Source organism: Gracilinanus agilis, chromosome 5, assembly GCF_016433145.1.
Source record: "Gracilinanus agilis isolate LMUSP501 chromosome 5, AgileGrace, whole genome shotgun sequence".
Taxonomy (NCBI): domain Eukaryota; kingdom Metazoa; phylum Chordata; class Mammalia; order Didelphimorphia; family Didelphidae; genus Gracilinanus; species Gracilinanus agilis.
Window position 1 is genome coordinate 91,789,887 of NC_058134.1, and position 17,572 is coordinate 91,807,458.

General features: G+C 41.1%; 1 pseudogene; it reads left to right on the plus strand.

The window, feature by feature from the left end:
• Window positions 1–319: 319 nt before the first annotated feature.
• LOC123250835 lies at window positions 320–396 on the plus strand (annotated as a pseudogene).
• The last annotated feature ends 17,176 nt before the right edge of the window (window positions 397–17,572 follow it).

The following is a 17,572-nucleotide window of genomic DNA, read 5'->3' on the forward strand; positions in this document are numbered from 1 at the left end:
AAATGGGAGAGAAGATGCCATTGGAGAGCTATATGGCCCAAAAGGGAAGTAGATCAGTCATATGGCAACAGGGAAAGATGATGGGTAGACAGCTTGTGTTTTCCAGAGGTGTTTATGAAATGTCAAGGAGATCTAGAGGAAGGTCCTCAGCATGAGATGAATTTCTTATGGAGGATTTGGGGGAGGATGTGGGCAAGGGTATTATAGGATGAAGTTATCTCTGCTATGATCTATGTCCTTAGAGGATGCATCTACATTGCTGAGATACGTCAGAGATCAGCTGAAACCCTGAAAGAAGTTGCTTTTAGGAAGACAGATTATCACTTCTCGGCCTTTTGGCTAAGATCAAGTGTAGTATGAAGACTGATTCAAGAACCTACATGGCAAGGACCCTTTTGCACCCATACATAATGTGATATGGAAGAAATATTGTTATAATAGACTAAAAGTCACATATACAAACTATTATAAAACTATTTTGGAAAGTAGAAATATAAGGACTGTATAAGTAATATTTACCTTAGCAAATAAAAATGAACTTTGTTAAGCAAGAAAAGATGGAAAACCTATGAAGAACAAAATACGAATACAAGTAAATGTGAACATTTCTGTCTTGGCAAGGGAATGAAAGGAAAGAAAAAAGATAAGAGAGAGAGAGAATGGGAAAAGGAGAAAGAGAAGTAGGGAAAGAGAGTGAAGGAGGGAGAGCAATGCAGGGAAGAAGAGATGAAGAAAGACTAACATAGATAAAGAAGAAAGAAAAGAGAAAGGGAAACAAAAAGAAGAAGAAAAGGTAAAGAAATGGGAAGTATGAGAATAGGAGGAGAAAAGAAGATGCTGAAATATAATAAAATATTAATAACTTGTTTCTGTAGTGATCTAAGGTTTGCAATGGAGAAGGAGGTGAGAATAGCAAAGAATGTGGTGGTAAGGAATTCATCGAGTGACATTTTCATCAAGTGAGGCAGAAAACCTTGTCCTAGAACTGTTCTGCTCAGCATAATATTTTGAACTCCCTAAAGCTTCACATTTTAGTCAAGAATAAATAGACATCAGCAGTCCAGTCTGCTTGCCCCAGTCTGAACATCTCTTAAGGTTGAGTGGATCTCCACCCCAGGATCTCTGAATGCTGCATGCTCGGGCCAAATAAGGCATGAAAAATTACAGATCCGCATACTCTCTCCCACTCAACACCTTTATCACCATATCCACCTCTTACAAAACAAGAGCCAGATGGCCAAGAGGCCCAAAATAAGCAACTCTCTCTTGTTTAATTAAGAAAAAATGCCTAGTAGCATAATGAATGGGGACCAACATGCCAAAGAAAAATGTGTTTTTCTTTATAACTGAGCTCTCTAGGAAAATGGCTCCCCTGGTATAATACAGGGACTTCCTAGTTGGAATATAAAGATTCCCGAAACCAATTTTAATTTTTACACCATACTATCTAAGATAACCCCTGGCACAAGGCATGTTTGCCTTATGGCAGTAACTATGCTTTCACTTCTGGGGTGGATGCATTTTATTCTTCCCTCTATTGGTGTCATCAAATTTAGTATGCCAATTTTCTCCACAGTAGAGTGTTATGGGAACATTCATTCATTTATTTATTTATTATGATTTGGGACTCAGGGCCATTCCTATTGCAAAATTTAGTTAACTAAAAGTCTGTTTTAATATTAACCTCACCTGATCGAAACCTGTCCCATAGGATGTGAAAATTTACTTAGAAACAAACATTCTTTAGAGCCACTTAATTCCCAGTGAGATTATTTTACAGGGGTAAATTGAATTGAGGACCATCTTTGAGATGATCTTTGTTCCCCACCAAAGTAAACCATAACAGAAAAGAAAGAGTAAATCACTATCAGTACTAATTGAGAACTAACTATCTACCTACCACCCACCACCTGAGATGCTAGAGGATACCAGAGAAAGGTTAAATGTGATTCTGCTTCTCAGAGATATTGTAATCTAACCAGAAGACAAGAAAAACAATACATGACCAAATGAATAGCCAACATAAGACAATAATAAATTAAGTGCTAAATTATAAGTTACTAATTGAAAGTGTTACAGGAGTCTTTAGGAAGTAAGAGACTGTTCCTTTTTTCAGATGTTGGTGGCCAAAATTTAGTAACCAAAACAATCTCATCTAATTAAATTTTATGGATTAAATTATTTCTTACAGTCGCCCCCACCCTGGTTAACAACACAACATTGAATGTTTTAGTGTGGATTCATTTCATGTAAGTATTAGAAAGAAGGGTTGGCCCCTGAGGTCCCTTCCAACTCATGCCAAATTCTGTGATCAGGAAAGGCTTCATGGAGGTATAAGGTAGACCTTCAAAGATAGTTGGAATAGAATGTAAGTTTCTTGTGGGCAGTTTATTTTTTTTTGCCCATTAATCTCCAACTCTTAGTAAAGTGTCTGACACATACATGTTCTTAATAAATGATTGTCGATAGATTGATTTGAATAGGTGGAGAACAAGATGGAAACATTGAGTTTGAGAGAATAATCAGTCATCCAACTAGATATGTACAATAGTTAGATGGAAACAGAGAGCTTTGAGACCCCCGTGTTATACTGTTATGGGGTTTTTTCTTTTTCTTTTCTTGTTTGGGATTCAGGGTCATTTCCTCCTGCAAAATTTGGTTAACTAAAAGTCTGTCTTAATATTAACCTTACCCAGTCAAACCTGCCCCAGAGGATGTGAAAATTTCCTTAGAACCTTAAACATTCCTTAGATAAGAAGCCAGAGGAAGAATCTCAGCTATCCCTGATTCCTTGGTGACATGTAAACCCTCCTCATTCAGCCTATTTGTCAACCTTCTAAATGTAGTTCAATCTGTAACCTGATTTAGTTTACTGATAGAGTTTGTTTGATGAAGTTTCCTTTGATGAAACTTCCTTAGGAGATATATGAGATTATGACTGATGAGGTCTCTAAAGGAAAAAGGGTAAGTACTAATTCTATTTTTTAATGTGTATTATGTACTTGATTAAAATCAACAAATATGAACATTTCTATATTTAAAAATTGCCAGAAGGGACAGCTAGGTGGCTTAGTGGACTGAGAGCTGAGTCTAGAGATGGCAGGTCCTGGTTTCAAATATGGCCTTGGATACTTCCTAGCTGTGATCCTGGGCAAGTCATTTGATCCCTATTGCTTAACCCTTATCATTCTTTTGCCTTGGAACCAAGACACAAACTAAGATGGAAGGTATGGCTTTATAAAAAAAAATGAACCAAAAAAAGAGGATTGAACATGAAACGATGGGTCTCTATTTTTATATAGCTTTTTAAAAAATTGAATTTAACAGTTATCATCCCCCCTCTCCCATCTTTCCTTCACCAGGATAATGATGATGATGATGATGATGATGATGATGATGACAACGATGACGATGATGATGATAATGAAAACTGACCTTTAAACCTCCAAGTTCCTTTAACTAATGCTCACTCATGTAGCATGAAATCAAGGCTCCTCAATCTCTTCATTATCTTTCTTTGGACTCTTTTCGGATTCCCATTTTTTTCCCACAGAATGTGGTAGTCAGAGATGAACAGAAATACTATAGATCTGGTCTGCTACAATGCAGAGTGTGACCAGACTCTGCTATTCATGGGTCCTGTACTTCTCAATTCAACTAATGGTGGCCTTAGTTTTTTAAATGCCATATTATATAGTTTTGCCTCAAATAAACTCTGATTTAGGGGCAGCTAGGTGGCTCAGTGGATAGGGTGCCAGTCCTGAAGTTGAGAGGACTTAGGTTCAAATCTGGCTTCCGCCATTTCTTAGCTGTGTGACCCTGGACAAATCATTTAACCCAAATTGTCTAGCCCTTACTACTCTTCTGCCTTGGAACCAATACTTGATATCAATTCTAAGACAGAAGGTAAGGACTTAAAAGAAAATAAAAAAGAGAATGGTCATATAGATAAAGGTAGGCATAACCAAAATATATGTATATGTGTATATGTGGTATACCCACATTTATTCTGATTGTCAAGATATCCTATTCTCCATGGCACATATTTATTTTATAATCAGTCAAATTGCTCATGAACACAATGTATCATTTGCCGTTCATTTCAAAGTGGACCGGTGATATCACGGATGATGTTCTGACTCATGAATGAATTAGAGTTAAGTAAGTCAGAGATGCATAAAGTTATCAGCCTCACTGTCTCTTCCAGGGACTTCAAAGTCCATTGGCTAGACAAAAGTCAAGATGACTGGTAAAGGATGGATGGATTCTTTGATGTAGAACTAATGATTTCTGACCAACCAATGATGCCTGCCAAGATCGTTTATCAGGGTATGTTTGCTGAACATGCTACAGCTTTTTGGAACCACAAGCGAGAGAAGTAGGGGAAAGGTAGACACCAAGGGAGATAAGCAGCCTTGAAAAAGCTCTCACCCCAGAGGGAATACCATAAACACCCCAACACAATGTGTAAATACACTGAAAACTCAATTTTCAAATCTTGGCTAGGATACACAAATACTTGGTCCTGATTGTTTTTAACGGCTTATTTCCAACTACCTACGAGACAACTTCACTTGGATGGTCTATTTTCACTTTAAGTTATATACATATGAAATTCAACCATCTTCTCCACTCCTCACCCCTGCTTTCAGAACCAATTCTCTTTCCCAGCTCTCTCCTTTGTCAAAAAAAAAAAATCCATTGTTCCAGGCTCCCTGGCTTGAAACTTTGGAGTCATCTTTGTTTCTTTCTTCTCCTTCAACCTTTATGTTCAATCTCCAAATTCTATCACATCTAGAGGTGTCCTGAGGTAAAAACCAATGAGAGAAGGATGAAGATAGATAATGGGCACCTGAGAGTTTGACTTTAGATATTGAGATAATTGAATTTAAAAAAAAATCTAAATGTATTTGTTTATTTGTTACATTGAAATACTCGGGTAACTTCCTCCATTCCTCCCCTCCCCTCATTAAGAGAAGGCAACATTTAACAAAAAAGATATAATTATGTCTTGTTTGTTTTCATTTATCAGTTCTTTCTCTGGAGATGAACATACACAAGTCATTCTTCAAACAATATTTCTGTTGCTGAATATAATGTTCTGTTGATTCTGCTTGTTTTACTCTTCATAACTTTATGTAGGTCTTTCCATTTTTCAATTAATCCGTTCTTCATACAGTGCAGTAGTTTTCCATGACAATCACATGTCACAACTTGTTTAGCCATTTCCCAATTGATGGACATCCCTTCAATTTCCAGTTCTTTGCCTCTACAAAGAGAGCTGCTAGCAAATATTTTAGAACATATCGATTCTTTTCCTTTTCCCCTGATCATCTTAAGAAATAAATCTAATAGTGGTATTGCTGGGTCCAAAAGTTTGTAACTCCTTGTGTATAACTCCATATTGTTCTCCAAAGTGATTAGATTAGTTCACCATTCCACCAACCGTGTATTAATGTCCTCATTTTTCTCATCTGAGCCATTTTGATAGGTGTGAGATGATATCAGAGTTGGGTTTTTTTGGGGATATGCCTTTCTCTAATCAATAATGACGTAAAGCATTTTATATAGTTCTATTTCTATGGAACACATGAATGTAATTATAATTAGTTATAATTGGAAATTAATAAGGTAGCAGCAAAATAGGCCAAAGATGTTTGTTGTTAGGTTGCTAGGATGCTTCTAACTTCCTAGGAACCTTACTCAGCAGAGGTGTTTAACCTCTCATCATTTAGACCAAGGGTACTTCCCCCTTTTTGTCCTTTGATAATCTGCTGCAGCTTATGGATCTTCTCTCAGAATGATGTTTTTAAATGTACAAAACAAGACAATGAGGACTACAAAAGAAGCCAATTATACTGAAATTTAGTGACCAAAGTGTTGTTAAAAGCAAGTTCATTGACCCCAGGTTAAAGATCTCAAATTCAGAGGTACTCTGGATGCTTCAGCTACTCTTGAAGCATATCTTAGCCTACCAATGCCCAGTTGTATCAGGGTTACAATCATAGAAACTTAAAGAGGGAAAGGGCTTTAAGATGTCGTATTTTATTTCATTGATTTTTTTTTCCTTCTGAATTGAGACATACATGGAGTCGAGCCCTTGGTTTCAGATGATGAAAAGAGTGACTTGCCCACACTTAAACAATAAGGATCTGAATCTGTTTGTTCTGACTGTAAGTCCAATCCTCATTCCATTCCCTTGACTGCCTCGCTATTATAGATGAACTCCCTTAGGACTTTTTTGAGCAGTGTAGACAAGGATTGCAACTGATGCTAAGATCTGTTTGTCATTCAAAACCCTTCGTAACAGCTCCTTCTGACCCTTTTCCAGTCTTATTACGAATTCCCTTCCTTCCCTCATAAACTCTTAAAAAAAAAACCCAAACCCTTACCTTCTGTCTTAGAATCAATACTGTGTTTTGGTTCCAAGGCAGAAGAGTGGTAAGGGTGGGCAATGGGGGGAAAAGTGACTTGCCCAGGGTCACACAGCTGGGAAGTGTCTGAAGCCAGATTTGATCCCAGGACCTTCCATCTCTAGCTTGGCTCTCAATCCACTGAGCCACCCAGCTACCCCTGCCCCCATATACTCTTCAGTCTACTGCTGCTGCTATCCTTCTTGTCCCCCAAACAAGACACTCCATCTCCCAAGTGGGTCATTTCATTAGCTGTCCCCTGTGCCTGGTATGCTCTTTCCTCATCTCCATCTTCCAACTCTCCTGGCTTCCTTCAGTCCTAGCTAACATCCCACCTCCTATAGCAAGCCTTTCTTGTAGAAAAGGCTTCTTAATTCAAGTGCCTCTGTTGATTTTACTTTTTTAACCCCGACTTTCTGTCTTAGTAACAACTCTAAGACAGAAAGGCAAGTTCTAGACAAATGGGGGGCTAAATGATTTGCCCAGGGTCACACAGCTAGGAAGTGTCAGATTTGAACCTAGGTCCTCCCAACTTCTTGCCTGGCTCTTTATCCAGGGAGCCACCTCACTGCCCTACCTCTGTGGATTATTTCTAACTTCTCTTACACATACACTATTGTTTATATACTGTCTCCCCATTAGACTGGCAGCATCTTGAGAACAGGGAATACTTTTAGTCTTTCTTTGTATTCTGAGGACTTAACATAGTGGCCGGCACATAGTAGGAACTTAAGAAGAATCCTTCTCAAAGAATCCTTCTAAACTGAAGTTTGGTTTTTTTTTGTTTTTGTTTTGTTTTGTTTTGGAAGGAGATGAAATGCTTGTAAAGTCAGAGTTTACAAGCCAGAAACGGACACATCACGTTTTCTTTAAGGAAGGTGCCCTCATGTTGAAATGAACAATGTGGGGAAGGAGGGAGGGAGTTCCCTAGATTTACTTTGCTTAGAAAAAGAACTGGAAAATCCTGAAAGGCCACGTTCCCTGGGGAAGGAGGCTAAAAATAGAAAAAGATGCTGCAGCTGGTCTCCGCTTCCTCCCTCCCACGGCAGGCAGAAGTGCTGCCAGCAGGACTGAAGTTTGCACCACCTGTGCAGGAGAGACTGTGATTGGGAGAGCTGCCCAGAGAGCCCTGAAGTCCACTTCCAGTGTGAAGTCCTCCTGCAGCACCCACAGGTGTCTGGTTTCCAGCTAGGTGTTGCTTAGTTATGGCCTGGGGAGAGAATAGCATATGGGCTGTCAGAAGAGAAAATTCTGTGGAATAAGAATGGCTGACATTTTTATACCACTGTTGAGTTTGCAGAGCACTTTATGGAATCCACCGCCTTTCCTCTGGAAGGTGGTTAATTAAAGGTATTATTATCCTTGGTTTACAGATGAGGGAACTGAGGCACATAGAGATTAAATGACTTGAGGCAGGTAGGTGGCTCAGTGGAGAGAATGCCAGCTCTGAAGTCAGGAGGACCTGGGTTCAAATATGACCATGGGCAAATCACTTAATCCCAGTTGCCTAGCCCTTATTGTTCTTCTGCTTAGGAACTGATGCTTGTCTAGATTTTTTTAAAAAATGAAGTGAAATGCTCATGGTCATATATCTAGAGATGAGATTTAAACCTGGGCCTGCTTGACGCCAACTTGCTATCCATTATCATGTGATAAAGAAAGCTAGTATTTTTTTTTAGCTTCCACTATGGTATAGTGTGAAAAATACTAAATTTAGTAAAGAGGATCTGAGTTTGAATCCAAGATTTTCTACTCACCAATTGCTTGACCTTGGTCAAGTCTTCTAACTTCTAAGGCTTAATTTATCTGTCAAAAATGGGAATACAAATTCTTGCTCTTGTGCAGGTGGGAAATTTGCCACATCTGAGCTACATTCCCAGAATCCTTTTAAGTTATATCCTCATTTGACGTATAGGGGCTTTGGAGTTAAATATATAAATGGGTTTTTTTAAAAGAGTCCCACAGTATAAGTCTCAGCCAAATTTATCTCCCAAGCCCTTGTATGTCAAATGAGGACGTAATTTAAAAGGATTCTGGGAATGTAGTTCAGGTGTGACAAATTTTCCACCTGCACACTCTACTTACCTAATAGAGTTGTTGTGAGGAAAGGACTTTATAAACATTAAAGCATTATATAAATATGACCTATAATTATTCCTCTATTTAAAGCCTTCTTTACCCAATGCCTCATGGCATGCCGGGTGGAGGTTCTCCTGGGTACTCGAAGGCCAGTCCTGAAGAACGAAAATCTTGTCACCTTTTACCAAGCTAGAAAAACTCCAGCTATGGCCTTAGTATGGTGCAAAAAGTACTAGATCAGGCTTCAAGAGAGACCTAGGTGCAAATCCCACCTTTGGCACTTACTAGCCCGAAAGTATAGAATAGGGATGATGGCAAGAATTTATGGGATGAGAAAGGGAAGTTATATGGTAGTTTACAAAGGAATTTGGGCTGCCGTACATTTCATAGTCATGACTCTAGTTGGGTTTTTTGTTTTTTGTTGGTTTTTTTTTTTTGGCAAAGACACTGTAGTAGTTTACCATTTCCTTCTCCAGCTCATTTCCAGATGAGGAAACTGAGGCCAACAGGGTTGTGACTTGCCTTAACCCCAAATTATCCAGCTGTCACAAGTCTAGTTCTTGCCTGCTCCAGTTTGATTTCTTTGTCTTTCTTAGTGCGAACAGCCACGTTCCAGAGGTGCTGGAAAGGGGTTCCTGGAGCAGGAAAGGGGTTTCCAGATCTCTAGTCCAACCCCCTCATTTTTAGGTAACAGGGTTTTGCCAACTAGCCAGATCACCCAGGGTGGAGGCAGCCATATAAGAGCTGGCAAGGACTTCCTTCTGGGAGAAAACCTCCTGTGCTCCCTAACCATGCAGGCAGGAGCAGCCCCTTTCCCCTGGCTTCAGGGCTGACCCAGACTGCATCTTTAAAACCACCAGGCAGGGACCACCTCATTCTCTTACCACCTTCCACTAAGGAGCCAATACACAGAAGTTAAGGGTTAAAAAAACAAACAAAAACAAAAAACAAAAAAAAAGAGCTGTCCTGGGCACTGAGAAATTAAGTGACTTATCCATGATCTTACACTAGTATTTGTTAGGGGCTGTACTTGAACCCAGGTCTTCCTGAGTCTAAGGACAGTCTCCTAGCCATTAGGCAACCAATAGCCCCTCATTGGAGAGTTAAAAATATACATATTCATATATCTAAAATTGTATTCTTTTTATATATTTATTTACTTAGGTCTGTACATAAATGTAAAGTTTTTATTTGGACCAGACCTCCACTTTCATTGGTTTTGAGAATTTCCTGGAGAGGAAACTCACTAGTGGCTTCTTTTTACCTTCAGGATCAAATATAAAGTCCTCTGTTTGGGGCTTTCTATCTTTCCAGGCTTTTTACATTTTATTCCTTTCCATATACTCTATGATCTAGTGATACGGATCTCTTTCATGTTTCTTGAGCTGGACACTGCATCTCTTGATGGCATCAATTTTTACCGGCTGTCCTTCATGCCTGGAATTCCTTTCTTCTTGTTTCTCCTCCAGGATTCCTTGAATTTCTTCAACTCCCAGCTAAAATCCTCCCTTCTACAAGAAATCATTTCTGATCTCTTGCCCCCTTAATGTTAATGCTTTCCCTCCTTAGATTTTCAATTTGCCCCATCTATAATTATTTGTATATAATCCTTTTATGTTGTTTCTCTGCCTCTCCCCCATTACACTGTGAGCTCCTGGTAAGTAGGGACTTCACCTTTTTTGTTTTTTTTTTTTTAATAACCCTTACCTTCTGTCTTGGAATCAATATGTGTATTGGTTCCAAGGCATAAGTATGGTAAGGGCTAGGCAATGGAGGTTAAGTGACTTGCCCAGCTGGGAAATGTCTGAGGGCAGATTTGAACCTAGGACCTCCTGTCTCTAGGTCTGGCTCTCAATCCACTGAGCTTCCCAGCTGCCCCTACTTCACCTTTCTTTCAGTGCCTGACACATAGTAAGTACTGAAAGAAAGAAATAAAATATAATAAATAAATATACAGACTGTCAGGGCCCAAAGGGAGTGATGGGGTGATTAGGTTAACTGCCAACACACAAATACATAAGGGAATCACCCCCACTCCCCACAAATATAGGACAGTGCTGGGAAATGAGTGGTGACAGGACTGAAAATGACAGTTGAAACCAACAGTCTTCCTAACTTAAGCCAAGGGCTAAACTACATAGATAGTGACTCCTTTTTGGTTGTGGAGAAGGAAACAAACAGGAAGTAACAAAAATAGTTTAATAAAGGTAGGGAAGGAAGGAAGACTAATTTAATACTGAAGGGCTCAGCCAATTGTCAGTTAGAAGGAACTGACTTCATTGACTCTAGCACAGACAGTCTGGCTGGAAACAGGAGTGGCTGCAGTGGGCTATGGAGACAAAGGGGATTTCTTACACTCCTGGAGATGATGCTACAAACTGAATTCATGATGATACAGGTAACTGGATAAATCCTTGGTCAGCTATGTTGTATATAATATTGTTAACTATATATATACATAATCCAATATATAATCCAAAAACTGAGGTTAGAGGCACCCTGTAATTGGTCTACCCAATCACAGTGACTTGTTCTTCCTCAGTCTAGGTACTTGCTAGATGTTAACCCAAGATCTCCAAGGTTCAGGATACAAAACAGATAACAGGATCCCAGCAGCCAAGCTACTTGCTTCTGCACTTGGCAGTTCCCAACAACCAACTCTTCCAGCTCATGCTGTATTCTACAGAGAATGTCCATGCTCCCAACAAAGATCTTGTCTCCTGCTGCCTGTGCATTGCTATATATATTTTTTCTACCCATATTTATATTTGCCTATAACAGTACTTAAATGCTCATTGAATGTTGACCAACTATTGACTAAAACTCCCCCTCTTTTTTCAGCACAGCATTTGCCTGTAACTTAAGAGTTAACTCTTAGAAAATTGCTTTGGCATTGAGAGGTTAAATGATTAGTTGAGGTCATAAACACATTTTTATTCTCTCTGCATCCATTTTTTTAGTCTAGAGGATAAGGGAGCTCATGATGAAGTAGGGAAAGTTCCTCCATTGATGTAACAATATTATATACAACATGTGTGTTTAACATGTATATGTTTATGTATACATAGAATTTTATACACATATATATGAGCCAGGGCAATTAGCATCAAACATAACATACACATACATATGTACATAAGTGCACACATAGAGAGGCTGGAAGACTGGGTAAATAAAATATTCACTCCCCTCCCTAGGGTTCTCTGATATCCTTAAGGGAGTTGGAGTATCTTGACTCTCTGCCAATGGCTCTAAACCAGGGGTGGCAATGCATGGCTCTCGATCCATATCTGGCTCCACCTCCCAACTGGCCAGTCTGGGCAGAGCCCCAGGATGTGCCCCAGGGGGCCCTTCAGCCCCTGCCCCATATTCTACCTTCTGCTTCCATCCTCCTCCTTCCGCAGGCGTTTATGGCTCTCAGGGCCAAAAAGGTTGCCAACCATTGCAGTCTAACCCCTACCAATGGTGTCCCTCAATTACAGAGATGGTCCTCTACACCCAGTTCCATTCAGTCACTGAACAGTTGGATTAGCTTTTACAAAGGCATAATCAATATGTAAACATGCTCCTCTAATGTTCAGGAGGTATGATTCCCTCCTCCCTTTTGTACCAAAGAAGAGATGGGTACATAGTTTAGCTTGGTTCTTTTTTTAAAAAAATAATTAATTAATTGATTAAGAATATTTTTTCCTTAGCTTGGTTCTTATAGAACGTAGTCACAAATAAGTTCCAGAACTTCCTTGGGGTTGAGCCCCAGGCACCCCAGCTTCTTCGACCTTCCCTGCTAGGCTGACTGGCTATGACACCTCACCCAGAATCCTGCTCCACGGTCACCTTGGCTTGAATTCCTGCTCCACTAGGGAATTACTGCTGGATCCTAAAACTAAGACAAATGAGGAAGAACGGAAGCGAGCACCTGCAGACCCCTTTCTTCAAGCTGGAGTGAAAAGGAGCAGCAGGGGAAAGAAGCTTCCCTTCTCACCTGTTCAGTTCGTGGCACCCATGCTAAATTGCATGAAAGAGGACTCCCCAAAGGGCACCTGCCAGAAAGAGAGCAACAGATGCCCGCAGCCTCTCTGGTTTAAAGTTGCAGCCAGGCGGCCAATCAAAGGAAGTCCATGTAAAAGGGGAGGAGGCAGAGCGCCTCCATATTGAACAACGTGGGAATGCTCCAAAGGAAGCCTCTTGACAGTCTTGGAGAGAGGGTCAATGAGAGTTCTAAGTGATTTGCACAGGACCACATCGCTAGGATACCTTCCCTGTAGACGTATGTCTATATACTCACACATATATGTGTGTCTAAGTCTATTTCTCACAAGGGAACATGCCAGTGTGAAGGACTAGAGACACTGAGAGAAGGGCATGATCAAAGGGAACAGGAGTAGCTGGAGAAGGCTTGACTGAAGTGGTTAGACTTGAGATGGCCCTTGAAGATAAGGAAAGGTGAAGGGAAAATGGGGAGGATCCAGTTCGGAGGGAAGGAAGAGCCTGCCAAGAGGGGAACAAAATACAGTCGCAGAGACAGAAAAGGACGCGGCATGGTTGTGGGGCACTGAGGAGCCAGACCTGGCTGGAGCTACTTGGTTGCATCAGAGGCTGGTCAGGTTGAAGAAGTAGGGCGGCATGGGCTTAGGGAGGGACTGGAAAAGCTGGACTCTTTTTCACAAGGCACTGAGAGGGCTGTCGGTAGCTTTACTGGTTCTCTTCCATAAACCTTCTTTTATATGCACTTCATTTCATTGGCTTCTTGGTCTGATTGTGGAGCCAGTCATCAGTCGAGGTGATGTGGGGCTTTTATCTCACTCCGGAGATCTCTGTGTCCCCCTTTCTTCTGACTCCCAGGACTGCATTCCTGGAGGATGATGTATCGTCCTTGGAACTCCCGAAGCGACTGTGAGCAGAGCAGTGCAGAGTGACTCATAGAATAAGGATTGGAAAGGACTTCAGAGGTGAGCAGCCTAACTCTTACTCAAAAGGATAAGGACCTCGATGCTTTACCTAGAGACAGCAACCGAGCCCTGCGGAGGAAGACCTGAGTTCAAATTCTACCTCAGCCTCTTCCTAGCTGTATGATTTGGGGCAAATCTATCTGCTTCTGTTTTCTCATCTACAAAATTAGGGATAAAGTTTGTACCTACCTCAGAAGGTTGTTGGGGGCATCGACCGATCTAATATTTGTAAAGTGCTATATAAATGTTATGATTATGAAAGGTGAATCCCATTCATTTTCTTTGAAAATAGTCCTTAAGGTACATTAGCCCTACTATGTGTCTGGAGGCAAAAAAACAGGCTCTGCTCTTGGAAAGATCACAGTTTAATGGGGAGACAACATGCAAACAGCTCTTGTCATGTCTTTATGTCATAGAGAATGAAATTCTTTGCTATTAAAAGGATGAGTATGTATAAAAAGTAATCTTTAAAAGTGTTGCTCTCCACCGAGTGTTGTGCCCTAAGGCAGCTGCCTAGCTCGCCTACGCCTCCTGCCAAATCTCCCTTTCTTGCCTTCTCCAGGGCACACCTCTAGGGTCAGATCCCTTAGAGCCTCGGTTGACATCTGGATTGAAATGCAAAGCAGAGTGGAACAAATCTAAGTGTTCTGGAAGCCAAGTGACTAACGTCACCTTTGGGTTCCATCCGATCGGAGGTGGGAAGCTGCCAGAAGGACGCGGAGAAGAGAAACATTAGGGTCCTCTGGTACCATGGCCCCCCAACACCGGAACATTTAACCTTTTCTCTTTCACTAGCAAAATGTTTAAAAAAAAAAAAAAAGCCTGTTTGCTTGAATCAGATGCCCTAAGGGCTAGTTTCAGAGAAGCAATTAACTGGATCCTCCCCCTGCACCAGAGCATTTGAAACTAGCTGTGGAAATTCTAGCCAAGCAGTGCCGATTTTAATCTAAACCAATTAACTTTACACTAATACTTTCGAACTTTCCCTTGTTTACCAAGACGAGACTTTTAATAAAGATTGGGCTTCCCGAGGCAGTTGCTTAAGTTCACATTGGAGTTCCTATTCGAGCTTAAGTTCTTATTGGAGCCCGACCCTTCTTTTCTACCCATTTCCCCTAAAAACACCAAGCCCCGTGCATCTGACCCTGGCTGGGGAGTGAACTTTTCCACCAAAATGAAGTTTCCATATATCTCGCAAAAGGTCATATTGCTTTCTTAAACAGAAATCACCACACATCATTTTAGGACAGAGATTTGATTTGTAATTTCACTGATGTAGGGAACTCCCAGATGGAAAATGTCTCCTCAATCGCAGCTTGGTATTTTGTCTGCCATGTATAAGCCTTAGTGCAGTGGATAAAGTGCTAGACTTGGACTCAGGAAAACCCAGCTTCATGAGTTAAAATTTCTTACTGTGAGACCCTGGGCAAGTCACTTAACCTCTGATTGCCTCCGTTTCTTAATTTTAAAATGAGGATGATAATATGTGACCCTGGCCAAGTCACTTAACTCTATTTGTCTCAGTTCTTCATCTGTAAAATGAGCTGGGGGAAAAAAAATAAACCACTCTTCAAGAAAACTCCTATTGGGGTCAAAGAATTGGATAAGACTGAACAACAGCGTACATTTAGAGTTGTACTTTACGACAGACTCACCTATAAAGCATTTCCTGTTTTTAGATTTTTTTTTTAAAGAAGGAAAAGAGGCAGATGGACCCAAGGTCATGCCATTTCTTAGGGGCTGGTTTTGTTTGTTCATTTTTGTTGTTTCTTGGGCAGCTCCTGGCAAGGAAATTGCATCTTAGTAGTGAAGAGAGCCAGCTCAAAGAGGCAGGAAGACTGGAACTCAATCCTCCCCAATACATACATAATATGAGTCTAGGAATGCCATTTCTCAATGATTTCAGGCAATATAAAGACTATAAAATGACTGGGAATAGACCCTACGTTTCCAGATAATGCATGGGTTGTCTCCCTTTCTACTTCAGGAATCTCACTAATATGAATGGCTTGGTGCTCTGCAGATTTCCTCCATACTGCTAAATGGAATTATAGGAATATTTGGTCCTCAGCTCAGATGCTAAAGTTTGAAAATAGGGGCATTTAAGGGGACAAGGACTATTATCACTATGCACCAGTTATTCCTTAAAAAATATTTCTTTTAGTTCATTAGCAGGCATGAAGTCCAGGAGCCTCCTCCTTCTTATGTGGCAGATGAGGAAGGACTTGCTCAATTATATTACCCGACTTCATTCAATTCCGCTTTCTTATTGGCCCTTCAAAGGATTCATCTTAACGTTATCTATTTGGCGAAATGGAACCAGGAGGGGGACAGCAGGGAGCGATTCTATCTCTAGCCATCTGCATTGAGCAATCGATCCACGCACATTTTATGAAGCATCTACATAGGTGTCAGGCACGGCGCTAAGTGCTGGGGATACATAGAAAAAGCAAAAATGAATCTTAGAAGTTGCCTTGATTTTCTTTATGAGAACCATCTGGAAACAGCCTTTGACTTCTCCAGACCTCGAATTATTTAACGAAGCTGTGTGTTTCCCAGCCCCGGCGCTGAGCATTCTAGTGGAGCTGCCGCCGACGCTGGGAGAGGCGAACGTTCGGGGGGGGGCCGAGATCTTTCAAAAGCTTGCTAGGTCCAGCTTTTGTGTGTGTGACCCTGGGCAAGTCACTTGACTCCCATTGCCCACCCACTCTTCCATCTATGAGCCAATACATAGAAGTTAAGGGTTTAAAAAAAATTAAAAAAAAAAAAAGCTTGCTTGGTCCTCTGACCTTTCTTCAGAAGCAGATAAGTTCCTACGGCTGACTTGTGGATGCCCACATCAGTTACCCGGCATGCTTAGCAAGCCCGATGGCAGCAGGGAGAATGTGAGCCCCGGCAACCGACCCAATGCGTTAACAAGGCTCGGCGAGATATTAATTAAATACGGCATATCTGAAATCCACATCTCGCCCAAGTCTGCAAGAGCTGGGAGTAATTAGGAAGCCATTCATTAGCAGTTTGTATAACAGAAAGATCCCCCCCTCGCCTACCCCATCCTCCGATCCTTCAGGTTTTCTTGTGGTTACATATATACTATCTAGTGAAGCTGCCTTTGTCCAGATGGGGTCTTGGCAGCCACCGCGACTCGGACCAAACTGGACGGAAGAAGGAAAGCCAAACAATGTCCTTTGTCAAAGGCTGATCAGTAGACATCTCGGAGGCAACGTGGTACTTTGTAAAGGGCGCTGGTTCTGGAGCCTGGCGCCTAGAGGTGAAATTCTGCCGTACTGGTGGAACTTCGAATACATCACTCAATCGCCCACGGCCTCAGTTTTCTCATCTGTAAAATGTGAAGATGAATAGAGCGGACTTCCGAGGCACCTTTCTGTTCTATGACCAGGTGAATTCTAATCCAAATAATGGGGGGGGGCATGAGAAGACTATGAATTGGATGGAAAATTTGAAGAGCTTTCCCTAGTTCTGGGACTTTCACACACAATTGCTGGTTACTTTGGCATCTGTTAAGTGTGGGAAAGGGTTTCAATAAAGTCAGAGACCCTAATTTATCAGGCTTTAGTCTGGGGGAGCTTTGATTTAGTTAGCAGCCAGGGTTAATGATGGTAGAGTCAGGGATTTCGTTCCTCCAACAAAACAGCCCATTCATTTCCTTCTGTACCGTGGCCAGCGACTAGATACTGGGTCCTTGACCTCCACCAGCCTTATCTAGTGAATGACTCACTGCCGTCACAAGTCAGGTCACACAAGGAGGTGTGGATGGCTCACCCAAAGCAAAGCCTCATTACTAGAAAAACAATTGGAGATACAGCACACCTTACTTATCTCGGCAACTTTAACTATGCAGGACACCGAGAGAACCAGTATGTAAACAAAAGGGAAATCTCTGGGGCAGCACTTTCGGCCCTTTTACTCTCATTGACACAAATAAACAAGTTTGCTTTATCTGATTTCTCAGCTCTCAGCAGATTAGAAACGGACAATAAAAAGGGAATAGGAATAGTAAAGCCAGGATAGTGATGGAAAGGAGAAATGGCAAATCCTCCGAGTGCTGGACATTTCTTTTTCTTTCTTCTTTTTCTTTTTTAACCCTTAACTTCTGTGTATTGGCTCCAA